The sequence below is a fragment of the Somniosus microcephalus genome, chromosome 9, assembly GCF_052327205.1.
Source record: "Somniosus microcephalus isolate GS21.2 chromosome 9, FLI_Smic_1.0, whole genome shotgun sequence".
NCBI lineage: Eukaryota > Metazoa > Chordata > Chondrichthyes > Squaliformes > Somniosidae > Somniosus > Somniosus microcephalus.
In genome coordinates this window covers 2,019,272-2,044,897 of record NC_140995.1, presented here as the reverse complement: position 1 = coordinate 2,044,897, position 25,626 = coordinate 2,019,272, and positions in this window count along the sequence as shown.

Genomic DNA, 25,626 nt, shown 5'->3' with positions numbered 1-25,626 from the left:
TTAGCTGCCTAGTTTTCCGAGGCCCAGGAAACCCGGTTGGCCATGGTTAAACTTGGAAGACAAATAAAATCTGAGACACACGGGCTCATTACACTGCCCACCCCCCACCCCCCCTCGAGTTCGAGGCAGGCTGGGTTCGGGTTTGAGATTTTAAAAATTTTCACATCTCACCCAACCCAAACCCATCCATTTTTGGGGGTTAACATTTCCCCCTTAGAATCGGACAGAGACCCAACAACTAACCATATTACAATGAAATGTGCTGCCTATTTATTTAATTACAGATATTTACAGACAATGCAAATGGTTTATAATTTGAGAAAAATACATTAACACCTATCTACCTCATCCATATTTCTGGGATATTTAACTCTTTTGCCTCCAGAAATTGGTTGACACCGTGGGTTAGCACACAATCTCCTGAATTCTAGGACTTATGTTTGATTATAAAATGAACTGGTGAGAGGCCTCCTCTCCCCACTGCCTGTGAGGCTGGTTGCACCAGTGCCATTGTCAGGCTTACGACAGGGTCAATGTGCTCGACTACTGGTCTAGATTTTCCTTTTTGGCGGCCATGCCACTGGTAATATGACAGGGAAAGGATTTTGCCCTCCTGTCAATCACACCGTCGCCCTGGAGCATTTCTTGGGGGTGGCCTAATTTAGATATTGTGTGGTGGGCTCCCAGCGGACAGCATTTAAAGGGACCACTTACCCTCAGGCTGGGGAACCTCTGCTAGATTCAACTTGAAGTGCCAAGAGAGGAATATGAATCAATCACTCTACAATCAATTGCACTCCCCGGGGTAGGCCATTTAATTTTTAAGAGACCTCTGCTAGGCCTAACAACACTGGATGCAAGTGACGTGCTGGAGTCCAGTGTTGCTATGGCAGTAATGACAGAAGATGCGCTGTATAATGTCACTCCAGCAATACCACCTGATTTGCTTCTACCTGCCTGTTTTTGGGCGGGTGCATCTGGTATCTGGCGGGAGTGATGCCGGAAGACCACTGCGTCACACAGCTAACAGAAGCCAATCAGCATAATAGCAAAAGCATTTCATTGCCCTAAACACTGTTGTAAGGAATTTCACCAGAATCCAATGTCCACCGTCCCCGTTGGAGCAGATCGTCATAATACTCCCAGATAACGTCTAAACAGCAGATAAGGTGGAGCAAAGAGATGCCGATGAGTGTAAAAATATCTTTAATTATGAAATTTCGAATTATAGGGTAATTCACTACAGGGTGCATTCCTCTTAAATAAGCCAGAGTAGAGAAACTGGTTGTAGACCATGCTTTTGTTACCTCCAGACTCGATTACTCCAACGCTCTCTTGGCCAGTCTCCCATCTTCCACGCTCCGTAAACGTAAGCTCATCCAAAACGCTGCTGTCTGTATTCTAACTCGCACCAAGTGCCGTTCACCCATCACCCCTGTGCTCACTGACTTACACTGCCTCCCACTCCACCAGTGTCTTGATTTTTAAATTCCTATCCTCCTGTTCAGATCCCGCCATGGCCTCGCTGCTCCCTATCTCTGTAACCTTGCCCAGCTCTACAACGCTCTGAGAACTCTGCATTCCTCCAACTCTAGCCTCTTGTGCATTCCTTCACCCCACCATTGACTGCCGTACTTTCAGCCATTTAGGCCCAAAACATTGGAATTCCCTCCCCAAACCTCTCCACTTCTCTCTCCACCTTTAAGATGCTCCTTAAAACCTACCTCTTTGACCAACCTCTCCTAAAGTCTCCTTCATTGGCTCGGTGTCAACTTTTGCCTGATTAACGCTCCTGTGAAGCGCTTTGAGGGACATTTTACTACGTTAAAGGTGCTATATACATGCAAGTTGTTGTTGTTGTAGAAATTCAGGCAATGCGATGTCACCAGCAGAGCTGCCGCAGGATTGAACATCCACTGTGCCCCTCTCACCTGATGTCAATCCCCTCTTAAATCCCAGGGCAGAAGGATGCGCCTCCGACAGATATCCCTGCGAACAGCGCGAGCGAGTTGGCCGAAGTTATTTGCTGCAGTTGGGTCTTATTAGAAGTATGTGGTTTTTTTTCCCTAGCAGACTTACAGAAGAGGAAAAAAAATCATGTTTAGTGGATTTGGCACTAACTGTAACTTAAAGATATTTCATTCTTGTTTTCATGCATCTTTGTTTACAAATGACTGCGACCTTGGTCTTGTGTTGCTTGTTCCAGACTCTCTCAGCATAACCATCATCACAGTGTTGAGGTCACACTAACTTGTAAACACAGAGCCATTTGTGTTGAGATATCCATCTCCAATTGAAAAAAGGGGAGTGGCCTAGGGCTGCGCGCACCGGGGCCCCGCTGGACCGCCGGGGAGCGGGTGCCGTGAAAACAGCCTGGCACTCAAGAGGAGCGCTCGCGGCTGGCACCCCGAGAAAAAAGGGAAAGGGGGAAGGTGCTGGCAGTCAGCCAAAATAAAAATGGTCGCCCGACACCTGCCCTTTAACTTGCGCCGCCGCAGCTGCCAAACCGCCCCCTGACCCTGTCGCCCATATCGCCCGGCAATAGGTCAGGGGGCGCAAGGGAAGTTTGCGGCCGGGGCGTCAGCGGGGCGCTGCGCACGGCAATGACGTCATCACCGGTGGCACAGCGCCACGGAGCGCTACCAGCTACCGCCGCGGTTAACCTCCCGCTGAATTTCGGGGGAGGCATTAGCGGCGCTGCGCCCAGGTGCTAGGGGGCGCTAACGAGCGGCGCAAACCAACCCAATTTTCCCCCCCAGGTATTAAGTAAAATTATATCCTGCAGAACTCGTTGCAATTTATTTTGGTCAGCCAGGTACCTGATGCACACAGAAACCCATCATAATGTTACTGCAAAATCCACATTGTGATTTACCACGATGGTTGGAAATTAAGCCGGGACCTGGATACCCTTTGCTCTGGCCCTTTTGTCAGGGATTCTGTGGAGCCTTTTAAGGGGCCTTACAGAACTAGCAGCATTAAAACAAGTGAACAGCGGGTGTTCCTGCTGCCCCAGACTCACAGAGACCCAGTACATCATTGCTGGCAGTGCACCAGCCACCAATTAGCAGTTGTGGGGCCCACCTGAGGATCCACGACAAGAATGATTGCCTTGACCCCCGAAGATTTCCAGCCAGGTAAAGCTTTATTATTTCTAAAACTATCCCCTTACAAAAGGGCCCACGGGGGCACTTATTTAGCCTTTCTGCCAGTGGGCTCTCAGACACTCCCGATCTGGGCCAAGTACAGTACACCATAGTGAGCAGCCATTTCGTTGGGTTGGTGCACGAGATGAGCATCGAGTGACATGGGCACCTGCCATTGCCATTGACAAGGGACCTTCCTCTGATCCTGCGTACATTGTCAGGGTCTTGCAGTGAAGGTTCCAGGCCGGTGCATTGCGGCATTTACATCACGCAACCTACCAGCGGCGCACCTGTGTGCCTCTTGCTGCTCGTCCTGCTAGACAACAAACAACCACAACTTCCGTATTCTATCCCGCACCTCACGCACAGGAAGTCTTTAAGTTAAGGAAGAGAAATCTTGGGCGCTAAGCAGCAGAGAAAATGGAGATGGTTAGACTCAGGGAGCAGGACAGAGCTGTGATTGAAGATAAATAGCCTGTTGAAAGTAGGAAGAGAGGTGGAAACGAGGAGTGAACTAGGGATTGAGGTGGCTGAAGCAGCTGTCACTGATGGTGGAGCACAGGAAGTGGGGCCCATTGCATGCCTATGAGTTTTGAGCCATGAGGGAGAACTATTTGTCACATGTGCTATAAGCTGAATCAGCTTTAGAACTTTGCTACCATTGAAGAAAGACCAAATTGCCCTTAACCTCTCCTAAACATGGCCCCGAAGGACTGTTTCTAGACTAAAGTCAGCATCCAACAGGAACCGTAGATGTCTTTTGGACAGATGCCACTTGCATCTTCCAATCAGCACCTTTGAGTCCCAGCCTTGAAGGGGGAGCGGAGTTTGGTGTGAGAGGAATTCTTGCAGGGTTCTGGTGGGGAATCTGAACTTGGGGCGGTAACCGGATGGGCTGGGGCTCCCACCTCAGCTATACCGTGCAGCCAATCCTGATCCAGGGGGCCAGGTGCTTCTGCTTGCCCCAGTTACATTGAACCAGCTGTTTGGGGTGTGAATGGGGTGTTCCCAGGATAACTCCCTGATCGGCCCAGTGAGACCTGAATCTGTTGAGAACTGATATAGTCCCATTCTGGATTTAGTGAAGGTCCCAACACACAAGAAACAAATGATAATCAATCCCAGAGGAATTCATTCCTGTTGCAGAGTTGCTCTTCTAATCATTCAGGAGAGAAGACTTTTTTTTTACCTTTCATGAAAGCAATGGAAGTTGGTTTCCCAATATAATATCACAAGCTTCCTTACACATCCCTCACAAAGCAAAATCTAGCCTAATCTTTTATCATTTTTCCATCGGCTTCCGAAACATCTGATGCGCCGACTGCGGCACCCAAAGAACCATCTCAAGAGCGACTAATATCACAGATTCCTCACTAATTTACACTCTCAGTAGGATTTCCCTTGCACTCTAGAACACCAAGGGTATGCATGCCTGAAACAGAATTCAATTCACCTGTCTCAGAAGGGCAGCTCCATGGTGAGTTTGTGGCTACTGGCTCTGTTCTCAAGATCACTGCCACTCCCCAACCTCCCCGGCAACTGCCAGACCATCCTTTAGGAATCTGGCTTGAATACTGTCCATGTCTGCCATCCTGTCATTAGCTAGGTAAAGTAATGCTGGTGGAGTGGGAGCATTTTCCAGCCGTGAAGTCCATTGTGTTCCAGTGAACTGGTTCATTTAGGCCTTCTATCTGGGCAGCACACTCTACTAGGTTTTCCAACCTCCATGCGGAGTGGTCCTTACAAGAGCCAGTTGCAAAAAAAAGCCTAAAGAGTTCCCACGAATAGTGAGGGTATTGTGCAGGATTTGTTGGTAAGGCTGTTATAGATGCTACTTAGAAAGGTAGGCATGTTAAAACCTGCTTACTGAACTCTTGTGTCAATACACCAAAAAAAACTGCTTTGTTGCAGCCTTTATCTGACAGGATAGGTTTCATTACTGTGAATCTGGCTGTAATATTCCCAATGGCCTGACACCATCAAGACAACCTGCTAAAAAAAAAACCTTTAAGATGAGGAGCTGAATTTTAAGATATGATTTAGATTAACCTTTGAAAATCCAAGCCCCTGAAACTTGGAGCACATCTGAATCAGTCCGACTACTGGTCCCGTGCTCATACGTTACGGATTTGACTCAATTCCAAGCTATCATTTTCAGATTTAGTCTCCTTACAATGGGGAATTTTACCATTCTGTAAGGAATTCCAGTACCAGCTTGAGCAAAGCAGTTAATTTGGGATGGGTTTGGATTTCTGCTTATATCCCTATTAAAATCGATGCAAGGAGCCAAAATAAGATTTGAGACTTAGAAATTCAGTTATGGCACAACATTATTTGATTCAAGGGGTTCCCTGAAAGGGGTAGCTGGCTCTTAAAAGATTAACATTTTCCCCTCACAGCTAGTTAACATTCCTGGCACGAGTACACTGAGCTTCATTGACCTCATCAAACAAGACTGATTAAGCTATTATTAACGAGTTTTTGTCAATTCAAGAGGAACATTAAGCCTTGAAAGCAACCAGGAAGAAAATAGAAGTTGTCACTGTTTGTGCGGAGCCCCCCCCCACCCCCCACACTTCCCATTCACACCTCCCACACGTTTTCTCAGAAACAGTAAGAAGACGGAAGGCGTCAATCCTATTGGTTTCAAGAAGTGGGGGGGAAAATTGAGAGAAATTCCAAATGCTCACTCGGCCTTCAGTTATATCGGGATGGTGTGCTTCAAATAACCAACGACTTCAAAGATTTCTACTTTCATGCAGCAATCATGAGATGCCACGGAAATGTCTCTCACTTGAACTGATGCAGCCTCGCACAGCCAGAGGTGGCTGTATCCAGAAGCAGCTCTGATAGGTCCAATGTCACCTTCTAGAAATCAAACATGCCATGCCGAGATTGCCCCATGACTCACCTCCTCCGGCGATGTGAGACTGCTTCGGTGGCTCTTGTTTTTGGTCAGCTCGTCCTCCTCATACTCCCCTACCCCCATCCCCAGGGAGGCACGCCCCAAGTTTGACAACCTCTGGTACAAATTTGAACTGTAGTGATCTAGTCAAGGTTTGGTTTTGACACCTGATTTTGCGGGGAGTTCTGTTCATTCTCATTGTTTCAAATCAAGCTTCTTTTAAAAAAAAGCGTATACTGTGAGGAGATATTTTGAGGATCGTCTTCTTTTGTAGAGTGTTCATTCTCCCATTGTCTTGCCGAAAAAGTGTTGGAGAGCACTGAATTTGGGGAGGATTCCAGGATGAGTGTGCACACTTTATCCTGGACTCTGGGCACTGGCAATATTTTAACGCTATTGAGCCTTTATCTTTCCATAGTGGGACTTCCTCTGTTTGTTCGGACTGTTAAGCCTTTGGCCAAGATGCCAACTGATCCTGGAACTTACGATGGAGAAGATCCTCAAACGAATGAGATCAAAAATTATAATTTGGGGGGAATTCTCTGTCCATTACCTGCCCCTCTGATCATTTGATGTCATTCAATCATTATCATCTAGTTAAGGATATTTATAATGCTGTAACTTTTGCTCAGGAGATTGTTACATCTTTCTTGCGGTTTGCACAGAACGGGATTAAACCGAGTGGACTTGAACAGAGTGTTTTATTTGGGTATTTGGAAAGACTGGGAATTCGGAGAAGAGAGGGAAGGAGTTGCTGCTTTTTGCCGACACTACTTGTGGTGCTCTGTGTTACAGGTAGATATTTAATTTCAGTCCCCTTAACTTAATCTAGATCAAGTAAGTAGTCAAGAAACTACACTGTGAACTAAGTTACCTAATTACAAATTTAATTAAATAAAACAAGGTCATGTAGGGATGGCAGTGCGGGCGGTGTGCCACAGCTGCAGCATGTGGGAGTTTGTGGAGAGCATTGTGATCCTGGACAATCACGTTTGCAGTAAGTGCCGGAATCTTGAGGAACTTCAGCTCAGAGTTTTTGAGCTGGAGTCTGAGGTGCAGACATTGCGCGGCATCAGGGACGGGGAGAGTTACCTGGACACTTTGATCTAGGAGGCAGTCACATCCCTTAGGTTAGGTAGTGGTACAGGTCTGGTTAGTGGTCAGGGACAGGAGGGTGTGACTGCAACTCAGGCAGGTAAGGGGACCCCAGGTGCAGTGCTGGAGGAGCCTCAGCCTTTGTCCTTGTCCAACAGGTATGAGGTTCTTGCTGCCTGTGTGGATTAGGGAAAAGCCTGCAGGATGGATGAGCAAGCTAACCATGGCACCATGGTGCAGGGGTCCATTCAAGTGGGGGGAGTGAAAGGGAATGTAGTTGTGGTAGGGGACAGTATAGTCAGGGGATAGATACTGTTCTCTGCAGCCGTGACTGAGAGTTCTGAAGGTTGTGTTGCCTGCCTGGTGCCAGGGTTAAAGACATCACCTCGCGGCTGGAGAAGAACTTGGAGTGGGAGGGGGAGGATCCAGTTGTCGTGGTCCACGTAGGAACCAATGACATAGGTAGAACTAGGAATGAGGTTCAGCTGAGGGAGTTTGAGGAGCTAGGATCCAAATTAAAAAGCAGATCCTCTGGATTGTTACCTGAGCCACGCAAATTGGTACAGGGACAAACAGATTAGAGGTTTAAATGCGTGGCTCAAAGAGTGGTGTGGGAGGAAGGGGTTTCAGTTCATGGGGCACTGGCACCAGTACTGGGGAAAGAGGGAGCTGTTCTGTTGGGACAGGCTCCACTTAAACCGGGCTGGGACCAGTGTCCTAATGAACTGAATAACTAGGGCAGTAGATGGGGCTTTAAACTAATGAAGGGGGGCTGGAGGATTCAGGAAAGAGTAAATTTAAAAGCAGCGAGAGAAATGTCAAGGCTCTAGAGCAGAGTAGAGTTTTGGGTAAAATTAAGCAGAGTGGGTCAGGAAGGGACAGAGAGAGTAACAAAGGTAATAAGGCATCAGTGACTGAGGTGACATCAGGGAAAAATAGAAATAAGTCAAAGCTAAAGGCATTATATCTGAATGCATGAAGCATTCGCAACAAAATAGATGAATTAATAGCGCAGATAGAAATTAACAGGTTTGATCTAATAGCCATTACGGAGATGTGGTTGCAAAGTGGCCAAGGTTGGGAACTAAATATTCCAGGATACTTAACTTTTAGAAGAATAGGCAAAATGGAAAAGGAGGAGGGGCAGCCCTGATAATAAAAGATGGGATAAAAACAGTAGAGAGAAAGGATCTTAGCTCTGAAAATCCAGAAGTAGAATCAGTTTGGGTGGAACTAAGAAACAGCAAGGGGCAGAAAACATTGGTGGGAGTTGTTTATAGGCCCCCAAACAGTAGGTGTAATGTAGGGCAGAGTATAAATCAGGAAATTAGAGGTGCATGTAACAAGGGTAATACAGTAATCGTGGGGGACTTTAATCTACATATAGACTGGGCAAACCAAATTTGCAGTAATAGTGTGGAGGACGAATTCATGAAATGTCTGCAAGATAGTTTTCTAGATCAGTATGTTGAGGAACCAACTAGGGAACAGGTTATTTTAGATCTAGTATTGTGCAATGAGAAAGGGTTAATTAATAAGCTTGTAGTAAAGGGGCCTTTAGGGAAGAGTGACCATAATATGATAGAATTTTATATAGATTCTGGAACGGTTCCCATGGATTGGAAGATAGCAAATGTAACCCCACTATTTAAGAAAGGAGGGAGAGAGAAAACGGGGAACTACAGACCAGTTAGCCTGACATCAGTAGTAGGGATAATTATTAAGGACGTGGTAACAGGGCACTTGGAAAATAATAATAGGGTTGGGCAGAGTCAACACGGATTTATGAAAGGGAAATCGTGTTTGACAAATCTGTTTTTTGAGGTTGTAACTAGCAGAATAGATAAGGGGGCACCAGTGGATGTGGTGTATTTAGATTTTCAGAAGGCATTCGATAAGGTGCCACACAAGAGGTTATTAAACAAAATTAGGGCTCATGGGATTGGGGGTAATATACTAGCATGGCTTGAGGATTGGTTAATGGACAGAAAACAGAGAGTAGGAATAAACAGATCATTTTCGGTTTGGCAGGCTGTAACTGGTGTGGTACCGCAAGGATCAGTGCTTGGGCCTCAGCTATTCACAATCTACATCAATGTTTTGGATGAGGGGACCAAATGTAATATATCCAAGTTTGCTGATGATACAAAGCTGGAATGTAAGTTGTGAGGAGGATGCAAGGAGGCTTCAACGGGATATAGACAGGCTAAGTGAGTGGGCAAGTGTAATATAATGTGGAGAAATGTGAATTTATCCACTTTTGTAGGAAAAATAGAAAAGCAGAGTATTTTTTAAATGGTGAGAGATTGGGAAATGTTGGTGTTCAGAGGGACCTGGGTGTCCTTGTACACGAATCACTGAAAGTTAACATGCAGGTACAGCAAGCAATTAAGAAAGCAAATGGAATGTTGGCCTTTATTACAAGAGGACTTGAGTATAAGAGTAAAGACGTCTTACTGCAATTATATAGGGCCCTGGTGAGACCACACCTGGAGTATTGTGTACAGTTTTGGTCTCCTTGCCATGGAGGGAGCCCAATGAAGGTTCACCAGACTGGTTCCTGGGATGGGGGGGATTGTCCTATGAGGAGAGATTGAGTAGACTCGGCCTATATTCTCTAGAGTTTAGAAGAATGAGAGGTGATCTTATTGAAACATACAAAATTCTTACAGGGCTTGACAGGGTAGATGCAGGGAGGATGTTTCCCCTGGCTGGGGAGTCTAGAACCAGGGGTCACAGTCTCAGAATAAGGGGTCGGCCATTTAGGACTGAGATGAGGAGAAGTTTCTTCACTCAGAGGGCGGTGAATCTTTGGAATTCTCTACCCCAGAGGGCTGTGGCGGCTCAGTCGTTGAGTATATTCAAGACAGAGAGCGATAGATTAATAAATATTAAGGGAATCAAGGGATATGGGGATAGTGCAGGAAAGTGGAGTTGAGATAGAAGATCAGCCATGATCTTATTGAATGGCGGAGCAGGCTCGAGGGGCCGAATGGCCGACTCCTGCTCCTGTTTCTATGTCTGTGTGTTTATGAGAGACGGTGCTGCCGTCTGTTAGACTTAATTTCTTTTGGCTTTTCTGCTTCGCAAAACAAAAAAAATGTCAAAATTAAAATTATAATCCAATTTTTGGTAACTTAAACACTGTAGAAAGCTCAGTTTGGTAACAGTTTATTTCAGTGTAAAATATATACTGATGTAATTAGAGCAAGTAGCTTCTAAGTAACGTTAGCTCTAATACCGTCCATTGAAGCCTCTGCTACTACTGGGCACCGTGTTTGAGGGGCATATTTAACAATAGCCGAGGCAATGCAGCCCTTTCTGCACCCAGTAGTGGACGGGAACAAGGCTTTCAAGTTAGGCTTCCGCAAATTCACAATAGCATCAGTTAATTGCTTTCGATCCATTAAAAACTACCAACTCATTGCTGACTTTGCATTTCCCGACAATTTCTCTGTTAGGTTGATCAACTCCTGTAGTGTGCCAAAAGGATACGGGAGAAATTCGTTATAGCCTTGTTTGGGGCGCTAACTTTTAAAAGTTGAAAAAATTAGTGGCAGGCAAAAAATTCGGTTTTGCGCTTCAGGAAGGAAGTGGAGCGCTAAATCAATCTCTCCACTTCATTCCTGGAGCGTGGCAGGCAGCAGGCGGGGCGGGAGGTGCTGTACACTGGGCCGTGCAGCGCTGCCACGCTGGAAGGCTCCTTCCCTCCCTTAAAGGGCAGGGCCATCGCTGCAGACACTGCAAGGAAAAAACTTACCTGGTCCCCGACGGCAGCCGCGATCCAACCCGATCAGCCTGATGCGCTGCAGCAGAGTGGCGGGCTGATCGATGGGTGGCGACGGAAAAGAAAACCGCAAAGAGCATTTCAGATTTTTTTTTAACCTACCTTGCCACCTCGCCTTTAAGTCTCGCCCCCGAAGCCCTGGCCTCCCGATCAACGCCTCCTGCAGCTGTCGGTGTCATCAGCCGGCGATGCTGCGGGGGCTGGAAATGAATTTCGGGTCCGGTGCGCTACCGGGGATTGCGCAGCCAAATGATGTCAACTCCTGTAAATCTCCGGGTGAATACCGGGTGGCGGTAACATCGCCGCGCCCGTCGGTAAGTCCTTAACGGCCCGCTATCACCCCCTGGAGGCTCTAACGGGAGGCGCTAAGGCACCGAATTTCTAGCCCAATTTGGGGCTTTAACTTAACTTTTAAGTCTTTAACTTAAAAAATGTCCCAAGGCACTTCACAACAATATAGACAGGGAAATGGCTGCCAAACCATGGAGGGAGAGATTAGATGGGTGGGGGAGGGGGCACTGAAAGATTGGGTGAAAAGATGGGTTTTGATAAGACTTTTAACGGAGGGAAGAGAAGTGAAGAGGGCGAGGTGTTTCCAGAGAGTGTGGCCAAGCTGCCTGAATGCGCTGCCACCAATGGTGGGACAAAGGGAAGGGGTTGCACAAAAGACCAGCTTCATTTTTGTTAGGTAAGGCTATCACAGGATATGGAGCCTGTAGTGTATGTACCCGTCTACCTTTAAGGGAACGATTGAGTGTAACCGTTCACCTTTAAGAGAACTACTTTAGGTGTGGCACTATTTGATTGGCTTCTGTATACGGTAATACCGACAGTGACCACACCAGTATATAAGTGATGTTACAGGATAACTAGGGCAGATTCGCCCTGACCTCTGAATAGTAAAGACCTGTTTGTTTGTACTTCAAAAGTCTGTGTATTTATTTACTGCACAACGCACAGACTTTACAGTGGCGACGAGTCCGATCGTACCCTGCGGCAAGAATAGCAAAGTAACAAAGAGCGTCGAAGAGAGGCAACCGCCCTCGGCATGCTACCAAAAGAAAGCACGAGGCTACAACAACAGAAAGTGTGGTACTTTACAGAAGCTGGAAGACTAGCAACAAAAGCTTCATCAGCAACAGGCACTGATTACCCTGCTACCACGGTGTGGAGTGAGCCGACCAGCAAGAAACAAGGTGGCCGAAGAGACTGTGAGTAGGGGAAGGGGTAGAAGTATCCAGAGGAGAAGGGCAGAGCACTCGACCTCGGTCGAGGGGGAGCTGTACCGGCCAAAAGTCGGGTCCAACGGCGTCGGGTGACAGCCGGACCGCGATCGGCGGAAAAAAATCCGGGCAGCGACCGCAGCCACGAAGCGCTGAACCTGCGAGTAGGCGCGGGAGGAGAAACCCAGCCGCAGCCGGGGAGGGAAACACCGGTCTGCGAGAGGGCTGGGGAGGCGAACGGGAACCGTGCGGGTGAGAGCCGGGTGCGGAGTGAGAGACTGCGAGGAGCCAGTCCAGCGGCTGAGCTGTTCTCCACCAACGGGGTACTCAGAGCCGGCAAAACCGAACGTGCGGGAGTGGGAGAGCGAACAGGAGCCGAGAACGGGGAGAGAGACTGCGCGAGAGCCAGTCCAGCGGCTGAACTGTTCTCCACCTACGGAGTACCCAGAGCCGGTAGAACCGAACGTGCGGGAGAGGGAGAGACAGAGCCGAGCACGGGGAGAGAGAGACTGCGTGAGAGCCAGTCCAGCGGCTGAACTGTCCTCCGTTAACGGGGTGTACCCAGCGCCGGTAGAGCCGTGCGGGCGGGAGGAAAAGACAGAGCCGAGTAAGGGGAGCTGTGCGAGAGCCAGCCCAGCGGCTGAACCTGTCCGCTGTGGGGAAAGCGTACCCCTTACACCAGGGAGAAACGCGGAAAGCCGCCATTAGGCGGAGAAGACGACAGAGACGGGAAACCGCCATTGAAGTGGGCGGGGAGAGAAAGGAAGAGCGGGAAACCGCCATTTTCGCGGGAAAAGAACCGCCATCTTAACTGCCATTGAAGTGGGCAGAGAGAGAGAGAGAGAGAGAGAAGGGAAGAGTGGGAAACCGCCATTTTCGCAGGAAAACCGCCATTTTAGAAAAAAAAAAGATAATAAATAATACTTAAAGAAATACTGTGCTGCTTCAAAGAAAGAAAGATGCCTAAGCGAGGGACTATTAACGATCTTAATTCTGAAATAGAAGACTGGGCCACGTACGTGGAACGCATAGAGATCTATTGCGAAGCCAACAAAATAGAGGAAGACGACAAGGCGATAACATTGCTAAACTCGATGGGGGCAAAAACATATGGGCTCTTGAAGCATCTAATAGCACCAGCTAAACCAGCGGATCGGACCTTCGAAGAAATTGTGGCTGTGCTGAAGGACCACTTGAACCCCACACCGTTGATGCTGGCTGAGCGATTCAAATTCTACGCAAGAACGCAGAGGAAAGACGAAAGCAATGCGGAATACTTGGTCGAACTGCGTAGGCTAGCGAAATACTGCCAGTTCGGAGGGAATCTGACAGAGGCACTGCGGGACAAGTTCGTATGCGGATTGTCCAAAGAAGGAACGCAGAAGCGACTACTGGAAGAAAACGACCTCACACTGGACAGGGCTGTCCTCATAGCTGCATCGCACGAAGCCGCAGCGAAAGGAACGGCCGAAATGCAGCTAAAGGCGGCGGCACTCGGGGTGGACCAAATTACTTCGAGCACAACAAAATGCTACCGTTGTGGGAAGACCACGCACGACCAGAATCACTGCTGGTTTAAGAACCAAGAGTGTCGGAAATGTGGCAAACTGGGTCACATCGCGAAGGTATGCAGGTCCGGGAAAAAGACCAACAATCAACGGAAGCCACCACAAGAAAAGTACAACAAGGTACACAAGGTGGCTGAAAAGAGTTCAGGCGAACAGAATTCAGACTCAGACCCAAACAACCAGGAGCTGGGTAGTCTGAAGATCCACAATGTGGGGAAAGAAACTGATCTACAAACGGTTTGGGTCGTACTAAAAATAGCTGGAGTCCAAGTACGAATGGAGCTGGACACTGGATCAGCTCTATCAGTCATCAACCGAAGGGACTACCACCGGCTGTTCTCTCACATACCTTTGAGAAATACCAAGTTCGTATTACAGACATACACGGGGCATAATGTATACCCCATGGGGAAAATAAGAGTCAAGGTGAGAGATAGAGGGAAAGAACACCCAAGAATGAATTTGTACGTATTACCTGAGGGAGGACCACCACTTCTAGGACGGGAGTGGATTAAGAAAATAGACATGGAATGGCACTACCTAAAAGCCATAATGAAGGAGGATTCGGTGCAAGCTATCAGCTCAGATTCTGAGATGGATGACGATAAGACCAATTCAAATATGCATGACAAGGCTAAAGGGGACTTGCCGACGATGGGGAAGGAAACAAAGACATGCAGAAAGATTTATGTCACCAAGAAGAATAAAGTTACAGAGCAGAACTCCAGGTTGACAGAGAATTCTGAGCCTGTTCAAGCTAAGGATTCATCCACGACGGAAGAACACCGAGCTCGGACTCAAACTTATGTCAAAGTACGACAACAATTAGAACAGTGGAGTGGCCGTCTCGTACAAGAGATGAAAAATATGGAAAAGTTCTGGGACACTGAATGGGAGAACCTGGAAAGACAACAGAGACAGCTAGCTCGAGAAAAGAGCGACCATAGAGCCATCGTGGCCAAGTACCGATCACATCTCCCTGAAACTGTTCAGGAACTAGACTATTTACAGAACGACCTAAAGGAAGAGGAATCTTCAGGAAGCCAGGATTTTATCCAAGTTCATCTCTACGACTCGTTGCAAGCAGAGTGTAACAAGTTGAAGGAACAGTATGAACGGGCCCAGACTACAATCCTGGAAGGGGTTAACTCGGCAACCTCCGAAAAGCTAGTTTTAGTGAAAGCATATGAACAACTAAAGTTTGAACATGAGCGAGAATTACAAAGGCTGCAGGAAATGTTTGACGAGCTCCAGGCCAAGACAGACTCATCGGTAGAGATTCCATCCGTAGATGGAAAATTAGAGGTGGAAGACATAGCAGAACGTGAAATTCAAGATGTCCAAGAACTCGTTAAATTATTGAAGGAAACCCAAGACAAATATGAGGCGGCAATGGCAGAGGTCCAACAACTTGAAGAACATATTCAACTAGGAATCCGGGCAGTGGAAGGAAAGGCCAATGGAAGGAACACAGAGACTGTAGGAATGGCCCCTGATCAGGAGTTAGAGAACACCAAGGCGCAATTTCTTCGAGCGCTTAAAACCAAAGGACCGGAGGAAAGGAAGGTGAAAACATTGGAGGGAAAGGTGGATGAAATGGAGAAGGCGCTAATCCACAGTGTCCCCGTAGAAGAGTTAACGGCCAGCCAACTCTTATACACGCTGAGGGACAAGACTCCAAAATGGGAACACGAGTTTCAGGTTTCAAAGGGAAAGAATTCGGAGCTTCCAAAAGTCACGGAGAGAGCTGAGGGGGCAACACAGCTTGCACATGGATGTCAAAAGTATGCTGAATTACGTCATGGGGAACAGAAGAATGCGGAAACAGCTACTTCAGTAGAAGGATTAAATAGCCTGATAACGGAATCCCCGATGGAAGGGAAGGTATTGAACTCACAAATGAGGCCAGGCGTGAAGGAATGGCAGACATCCCAGGAAGAGCGGGATGAATATGAATGCTTGAAGAAGTCTTTTCAAGAAAGATGGTCAGAGAAGGAACCACCGTCGGCTAACGTCCAGTTGGATAAGAAGGAAGTAGAAGGGCCCCTCACTGGCCTAACTCAGGACGACCCCGAATACTATCCTGACCTATTGAGTGACACTGAATATTACGAGGATCTGGTCTGCCCAGTTTGTGATGAAAACTCCCAAAGTACAGAAATCCGCATGAAGCACTTAAGGTCTAATGAACATAGAGAGTTGGTGGCGCTACAGATGGCCGCAGAGAAAGGAGCTCCGAGAGTTTCAAAAAGGCAGAAAAGAAAAAGAAGAAGCAGGAGATAATAACTGTCTAAAATACTATCATCTCAGGCGGGACATCATGAAAGGAGCTAAATTAGTTGAAAACCCGAAAATTATCAAGACAGCCAGTTGGTTGTAAAAGTCCGCACTGCTGGTTCAACAGGACGGAAGGTCAAGCTGTTACGTTAAGAAAAAGGCTATGGAGGAGTCACGCTAGCCATGTGAACCGGCTACACCAAAGAGATGCTGTTCGGAATGAGTCAAGATCAGAGACTGAATCTATGAACTGTTTCCGCAGAGACTGAACCTGTGAACTGTTCCCACCGAAAGTATATCTGTAAACTGTTTTATATGACGTTGACCCCACCGGAATTATCTCTGTAAATTGTTTGTTCTCCACCGAGAGTATATCTGTAAATTGTTATGTGAAGTTGAAGATATGTATGTTTAACGGGGACCCTGTAAGTAATAAACTAAAAAGGGAGGATTGTCGTGTATGTACCCGTCTACCTTTAAGGGAACGATTGAGTGTAACCATTCACCTTTAAGAGAACTACTTTAGGTGTGGCACTATTTGATTGGCTTCTGTATACGGTAATATCGACAGTGACCACACCAGTATATAAGTGATGTTACAGGATAACTAGGGCAGATTCGCCCTGACCTCTGAATAGTAAAGACCTGTTTGTTTGTACTTCAAAAGTCTGTGTATTTATTTACTGCACAACGCACAGACTTTACAGAGCCAATGCAGGTAAATGGAGTTGAGGTCGATGATCAGTCATGATCTTACTGAGTGGCGGAGCAGGCTCGAGGGGCTGAATGGTCTACTCCAGTTCCTATGTTCCTAAAGGACCGAAAGAGGCAAAGGGTTGGAGGTGGGAGGAGTGTAAGTGTGGGGGAGGTTTAGGGTTGCAAAGGGGTGGAAAGTTTCCGGTAAATTTCCGGTAAATTTCCGGAAATTTTCCACGGGAAGTTTAGCTTGGGAATTTTGGGAATTTTGCCCAAAAAAGCACATGCTAGCATAATATTGTTTTTTTTGTATTTCTTCCTTTTTTTTCCACAGGTCCTCTCTTAAAATTACTAACAGAGATGGAATCTTAATTATTAAGGAATTTCTTAATCAATATATGTTTATCTTCTTACTTGGCTTATTTTAATAATTACAAGTTTTGTGTGTGACTGTGAACAAATGTGTCCTGATTGGTTGGCTGAGTGGATGAGCGATTAGCTCCCTCTATTTGTAATATTTGCATATCGAATTGTGATTGGCCTGCAGGCATCTGTAAGACTGCTATAGTTTTTTTAAGATCCAGGTTAGGGGTCCTGAGGGAAGTCATTTTGTTTTCTGCTGATGTTGTGATGATGCAGTAAGTAAATCAGACTTTATACCAAATAAACCAGTTACTTGTTGAACTCTGTTGTCCTTCAATTTAAAATATACAAAATAATACACTATTGGTGATGTAGCGTCGTGTGTGTGCAGGTCATGCTTCCATCACATGGAGCATCAGCAAAAATGTACTCACCCTGTTGCAATCGTGCTGATCGACCGCAGTTCGACACAGAGATGAATGCCCTTTATTTCTCTGCATAGAACAATGCCACGTTTACCGTCGGATGTGTGGAAGCATTTTACCCCAGGCATTAAAGATGGAAAGACTGTGTACATGTGCAAACACTGTAGAAAGCCATATGTAAAGAATGCCACAAAGATGCAGCAGCATTTATCCAAATGCAACAACTTCACTCAAAGCTCACAGCAGTCAGCCCAGAGTTCCTCTGCTTCCATTCAAGAAGATGATGGTTCTCATTCAGCATCAGGCTCCTTATCATCAGCAACTCCTGGCCCACTTGGAAGGTTCTTTGATACAATGGATAACCATAGCCAGAAGAATGCAGATGAGTGCCTTGCTCGAGCTGTATATGCAACAGGCTCACCCCTCATGCTCACAGCCAATGTGTACTGGAAGAGATTTTTCAATGTTATTCGCCCTGCATACTGTCCTCCCACCAGACATGCTTTGTCTACTTATTTGCTGGAGGCTGAGTATAACAGAGTCCAAGGAAAGCTCAAAGAAACAATAGCGATGGCAGACTGTGTTGCAGTTATCTCAGATGGGTGGTCAAATGTACGAGGGGAGGGCATCATAAACGACATCGTCTCCACTCCTCTCCCAGTGTTCTTCAAGAGCACAGACACAAAGGACAACAGACACACAGGCACATACATTGCTGATGAGCTAAAAGCGGTCATCAACGATCTTGGATCACAAAAGGTCTTTGCAGTAGTTACTGACAATGCTGCGAATATGAAGGCTGCTTGGGCTCAAGTGGAGGAGGCCTACCCTCATATTACATCTATTGGGTGCGCAGCTCATGGGCTTAACCTGCTCCTCAAGGACATCATGGGTTTGAGAACCATGGAAGCACTGTACAAGAGAGCCAAGCAAGTTGTTAAGTATGTCAGGGGAAAACAGGTAGTTGCAGCAACCTACAACTCCAAGCAAATGACAAAGAACAAGAACACCACACTGAAGCTGCCCAACAACACTAGATGAGGTGGTGTTGTCATAATGTACAACAGCCTTCTGGAGGGTAAGGAGTCGCTGCAAGAAATGGCAATATCCCAGTCTGGGGATATGGAAACCACTATCAAGAAAATACTGCTGGATGATGTGTTTTGGGAAGAGAGTGGTTAGCAGCCTTAAACTACTCTCACCAGTAGCATCTGCAATTGCTCAGATTGAAGGAGATGACGCTGTCTTGTCAGATGTTCTCAGGCTTTTTACTGATTTAAAAGAACAAATCAGCATTGCCCCACCCACATCCCTGCTGCTCAAAGCAGAGGAGAAGGCAATTGTTCAATTCATACAGACGCGTCAAGAATTTTGTGTCAAGCCGATTCATGCTGCAGCATACATGCTGGACCCAAAGCATGTTGGGAGACCAATACTTTCTGGAGAACAGATCAACAGCGCTTACAGTGTGATTTCTACCCTCTCACACCATCTCAATCTGGTTGTGGGCAAAGTTCTGGGAAGTCTGGCAAAGTTCTCTACCAAGCAAGGTCTTTGGAATGGGGATGGGATATGGGAATCATGCAAGCATATCAGTGCACATACCTGGTGGAAGGGACTTTGTGCATCTGAGGCCCTGTCACCTATTGCATCGGTGATACTCCAAATCCCACCTTCATCAGCGGCCTCTGAACAAAACTGGTCACTTTTTGGGAATACGCATACAAAGGTGCGCAACAGGCTGACTAACAAGAGAGTGGAGAAACTGGTGGCTATCCGGGCGAACCTACAACATATTGAGCCAGATACAGAAGTGTCCACCACACAGCTAGACACTGACACAGAGGAGGAAATGGACACGTCAGAGCCAGAGTCAGAGAATCAGGAGGAGCAATGAGGAGTAGAAGACTCAGAAGACTCATGAGTAGAAGACTCAAAGGGACAAAATAAGGACAAATTACAGGCTAAATAAGCTGACGCTCTTTTTATTTTAATTTAGATAGGTCTTTTTTGTGGGGGTTCAATAAAGTTCAAAATTATAACCTAAATAAAGTTGTGAAAGCCTGTTTTTATTTGTATGGAACAGTATGTCTATTTTGACGACAAAGATAATATAAGGGTCAGAGACAAAAACCATCAGTGTGCAAAAAAACTCAAAATTCCCATAAATTCCCATAAATTCCCCAAATTCCCATAAATTCCCGAAAATTCCCATGGAAAGTTTCCTCTTTTAAAAATTCCCAGAATTTTGCAACCCTAGGGAGGTTGCAGAGACAGAATGGGCCAAGGCCATGGAAGTATTTGAAAATGAGGATAAGGAGTTTAAATTTGATACACTGGGGGCCAGAGAGACAGTGCAGGTCAGCAAGGACTGAGTGGTGGGCCAGGATATGAATGTCAGAATTTTGAACAAGTTGGAGTTTGTAGAGGGTGAAGGATGGAAGGCCCTAAAGGAGGTCACTGAAATGATCAAAATCATGGAAAGGGGTTTCAGCGACAGTGGAGCTGAAACTTCCCAAATTCAACCAAATCCTCACTCCTTGTAATAATAATGAGCTAGTTGATCTTGCAGTTTCGTAAAGAAAACTTGCATTTATCTAACATCTTATCACATCTCAGACAGGGTCCCAGAGTGCTTCACGTACAATGAATTATTTAGGAATGCAGTGACTGTTATTTAGGTGAATGTGGCAGCCATTGTGTGTGCAGTGAGATTCCACAAACAGCAAAGAAAGAAAGACTTGCATTTCTATAGCGCCTTTCACGACCACCGGACGTCTCAAAGCGCTTTACAGCCAATGAAGTACTTTTGAAGTGGAGTCACTGTCGTAATGTGGGATGAATGAGCAATGAGATGAATGACCAGCTAGTCTGTTAATTTAGTAACTTAATGGAGATTATGCCATTCTGAGCTTCATTTAACCAGGTCTGTTTATTATCTATGCCCTAATTACCATAGTTAAGCTTATACTCATGCCAAATTTCTGAGCATCTTAAGAACATAGGAATTGTTAGACGAAAAAGACCACGGTCCATCTAGTTTGCTTTCTACCGTCCCGGTAACCATGTGATACAACGCTAATGGAGTTGTTGACTAATTATCGCATCAATCACTATCAATTAGTCGACAACAGGCCCAGACATGACACAGAGGAAAACCCAGTGGTGGAGAGCTTTGGGAGCCATAGGTCTAAAGTCACCTGTTCCTCCCGAGCACGCTGCATTCACCACAGGTCACGTCTCAAATTACTCATATACTGTATTCCAAAATGTTATTTTCTGAAAGAAATCTGCCTAATTTGCATTCTCCCTATGGAGCCTGTTCCACTTGCTCACTGACATATTGGCCTCGATGGACATGATCTTCACCGCGCGTCAATTACAAGAGACATGCAGGGAACAGCACCGACCGCTGTAAATGGCCTTCTTTGATCTCACAAAGGCCTTCGACACTGTCAACCGTGAGGGATTATGGAGTGTCCTCCTCAAATTCAGCTGCCCTCAAAAGTTTGTCACCATCCTCCACCTGCTTCACGACGACATGCAGGCCGTGATCCTGACCAACAGTTCCACCACAGACCCAATTCACATACGAACCGGGGTCAGGCAAGGCTGTGTCATCGCACCAACACTCTTCTCGATCTTCCTTGCTGCAAAGCTCCATCTCACCCTCATTAAGCTCCCCGCTGGAGTGGAGCTAATTTACAGAACAAACAGGAAACTGTTCAACCTCCGTCACCTCCAGTCCAGATCTAAGGTCATCCCATCCTCTGTCGTCGAATTACAGTATGCAGACGACGCTTGCGTCTGCGCCCACTCTGAGGTCGAACTCCAAACCATCGTCAACACTTTCACTGAAGCATACGAGAGCATGGGCCTTACACTAAACATCCATAAGACAAAGGTCCTCTAGCAACCTGCCCCCGCCACACAGTACTGCCCCCTGATTATCAAAATTCACAACAAAGCCTTGGACAACGTGGACCACTTTCCGTACCTCAGGAGCCTACTGTCAACAAAGGCAGACGTCGATGACGAAGTCCAACACCGCCTTCAGTGTACCAGTGCAGCCTTCGGTCACCTGAGGAAGAGAGTGTTTGAAGACCAGGACCTCAAACCCGGCACTAAGCTCATGGTCTTCAGGGCAGCAGTGATACCTGCCCTGCTGTATGCCTCAGAGACATGGACCAGGTACAGCAGGCACCTCAAAGCACTGGAGAGGTACCACCAATGCTGCCTCTGCAAGATCCTGCAAATTCATTGGCAGGATAGATGCACCAACGTCAGTGTTCTCGCTCAGGTCAACATCCCCAGCATCGAAGCTTTGACCACGCTTGACCAGCTCCGATGGACAGGTCACATCGTCCGCATGCCCGATACGAGACTCCCAAAACAAGCGCTCTACTCGGAGCTCCAGCACGGCAAGAGAGCCCCAGGTGGGCAGAGGAAACGCTTCAAGGACATCCTCAAAGCCTCCTTGAAAAAGTATAACATCCCCACTGACACCTGGGAATCCCTGGCCCAAGACCGCACAAAGTGGAGGAGAAGCATCCGGGAAGGCGCCGAACACCTCGAGTCTCTTCGCCGGGAGTAAGCGGAAGCCAAGCGCAAGCAGCGGAAGGAGCGCACGTCAACCCAAGCACCCCACCCACCCACCCCTTCAACCACCGTCTGCCCCACCTGTGACAGAGACTGTAGGTCCCGCATTGGACTCATCAGTCACCTGAGAACTCATTTTTAATGTGGAAGCAAGTCATCCTCGGTTCCGAGGGACTGCGCAAGAGAAGAGATTGGCCTCGATATTAACGTAGAGATGGGATCTGAGCGGGGGGGTGGGGGGCATGGGGGGGGCGAGGGCAGACAGCGGGCAACAAACAGGGAAGATCGTGGGGTATGTGGGAATGTCCTATTTCAACAGGGATGCTTCATTATAATTTTACTTCCTGGTTTCATGTCTCCAATGGGCATGACCAGGCATGATGCAAACCCACATGACGCGATTTCACCGTGACTATTTTAAGGCCGACTGCACAGTTGCCATTTGGAAGAGTTGGTGCATTGTATGAAGTGAAGTGTGCCCCCATATAATTAGGCATCCCTTGAGGTACACCTGGGTGCAGCAAGGGCTAGGTAGGAGGTGCTCTTCCCTAGCAGGCGTGGCTGAAAGTGGCCCAAGAGGTGAGCAGCAGGAGTGTTGTCATGAGAACATAGATTCAATGTAGGATGCATTTCCATGACCTAACCAGGTTACTAAAGGTGAGCAATGTTGCAGATTCCCCTACGTCCTGTAATGCACCAGCCCCTTAGTCTGCCTTGTCAAGCGTACTCTATTCACATCACTCCTCACACCCACTTATGTTTCAGCAGCACCCATCAGTCCGTTTCATTGCACTTCCTCACTTCCCCCTTCCTCCATCCACCACTGTCACTCACCCCAATCCTTATGTAATGTGATACCACCTCTGTCAGCTCTCACGATTCTCAGCACAAGCCCTCAAATGGCACTGTCAACACGTTCCTCAAATACATGCCAGAGCCACTGGTGATGCATCTGGCTGATTGTCACCCTCACCGAATGCACTACATCCATCGGATGCCTGCAGGCCTTACAGATACTCAGAGGTCTGTCGTTCCCCCTTGCAGGAGAAAAGAGCACAAAATACAAGGGAGAGGGAGAGGACGGGAGGTTGACCACCACAGGTTGTGGAGCTCACAAATATTTAGCAGGAGGCTTTGGGGATCAGCGGCGTATCAACCTCGCTGAGTGTCAGAGATTGTGAGACTCGAACACTTTGGTGGCTCCTGTTAGACTATGAGGAAGGACTGGATAGGCTGGGTCTGTTTTCCTTGGAACAGTGGAGGCTGAGGGGAGACCTTATCGAGGTGTATAAAATTATGAGGGGCATGGATAAAGTGGATAGAAAGGACCTGTTTCCCTTAGCAGAGGGGTCAAAAACCAGGGGGCACAGATTTAAAGTAATTGGGGGAAGGTTTAGAGGGGGTTTGAGGGGAAATTTCTTCACCCAGAGGGTTGTGGGGGTTTGGAACTCACTGCCTGAAAGGGTGGTAGAGGCAGGAACCCTCACCACATTTAAAAAGTACTTGGATGTGCACTTGGGATGCTCTAACCTGCAGGGCTACGGACCAAGAGCTGGGAAGTGGGATTAGGCTGGATAGTTCTTTGTTGGCCGGCGCGGACATGCTGGGCCGAGATGGCCTCCTTCTGTGCTGTAACTTTCTCTGATTCTATGATTCTAGGTGGGATGTCACTTGGTGAATCGCACAGCACAACTGAGCACTAGCAAAGAGTGGTGGCAGGGACAGTCCGCGTCAGAGGCCGCCGTCCTCTCCAACCCCTGCTCAGCTGGACAGTGATGCTGAACCCAGGAGGTCATCAGTGAAAAGCAGAATGATAGAGAGTCAGCGGCAAATGTGCAAGGTTCTGCAGGCACACTTTCCACAATCTCAGAGAGTATGGAGGAGTCCAGCTCAAACATTTGTGGATTGATGTCGCAGGCCATTGCGAGGATGTCTTCCATGGAGAGTGTGGCCTCCTCTGTGGAAGTTGAATTGTGGCACTCTAATCAGTCCCTGCAGGCCCTGGTGACGGCTGTGCAAACTATGGATGCCAACATTTCTGCCACCTTAAACAGGATGACAGATACATTAGCTGTGGCTTTACAAGGCATCACAGATATGCTCCAAGCTGTTCTCCTGCAGAGAGGCAGGATGTGATGTGGTGCTGGCCCAGGAGAGGTATGATGGCGATACGAGAGATGAAAGTCAGAACTCCACTCAAAACGTTTGCCTGCCTCACCACCTGCCTCCTCTGGCCCAGTCTGCCCCTGCAAAGGTGCAGGTGGAGTAGTCTTTGGTAGGACGCTGAGGATCTCGGCCAACAGCACCTCAGCAGTCAGAGCCGGGATCTAAGCAGCCACAGGGATTGCACCACGTAGGAGCGCTAGGGAAAGCAAGAGAAAAGCTTTGTAGTTCACTGAGGGCACGAACATGGGTATATTTGAAAATATTTAGTAAGTATCTTTAATTTATTAAATCACATAAAATGTATTAATTTGCCCCAGTTTCCCATGTTCCCCATTCTTGCATGGCGAGTGTCAACTCAGGTTTTCAATTGTTTGGAGATGAATGCGCAGACATGAATTGAACATGAACAACGGTGGATGGTTGGTTACAGAACTGCTTGTGTTAGTGGGGGAGGGGGATATGGGGGATGTGATAGTTACTTTGTTCCAGTGTGAGTGACTAACTGAACCTTCGAGCTATCAGGGCATCCCTGGCATCCCGAGCAGCAATGTGATCGGCTGGACCGGCATTGGGGGCCCCATCTTCCTCTTCCTGCTCCTCGTCCTCCTCCTCTTCATTGGAATGCTCATCAGATGAGGAGTGCTGAGCCATTTGTTCCTCCTGTACAACGAGCCCTCGCTGCTGCGCAATATTTTGCAGCGTGCAGCACACCATGATTATTCTGTAGACCCTCGCTGGTGAGTACTGAAGGGTGCCTCCAGACCTGTCCAGGCACCTGAAGCACATCTTGAGCATGCCGATGGCTTTCTCAATGGCACATCTGGTTGTCATATGGCTGGAGTTGTAGTGCTCCTGGTGTTCATTGGTGAGGTTCCTTAGTGGTGTATTCAGCTAGGTTTGAAGGAGGTAACCTTTGTTGCTTAGCAGCCAACCTTTAAGGCTGGTCCTGTATGAAAGCATCATGGCAGCTCCCAGGGAATCTGGCGTAGGCCATTTTTTAAAATTTGTTCATGGAATGTGGGCGTCGCTGGCAAGGCCAGCATTTATTGCCCATCCCTAATTGCCCCCGAGAAGGTGGTGGTGAGCTGCCTTCTTGAACCACTGCAGTCCGCGTATTCTTAGTATACTTCTGTGTAGCGGTTTGGTAAAACTGAGTGGCTCGCTAGGGCAGTGGGCAGTTAAGAGTTAACCACATTGCTGTGGTTCTGGAGTCACATGTAGGCCAGACCGGGTAAGGACGGCAGATTTCCTTCCCTGAAGGACATTAGTGAACCAGATGGGTTTTTACGACAATCCGACAGTTTCATGGTCACCATTACTAACACTCGCTTTTTATTCCAGATTTATTTAATGAACTGAATTTAAATTCCTCAGCT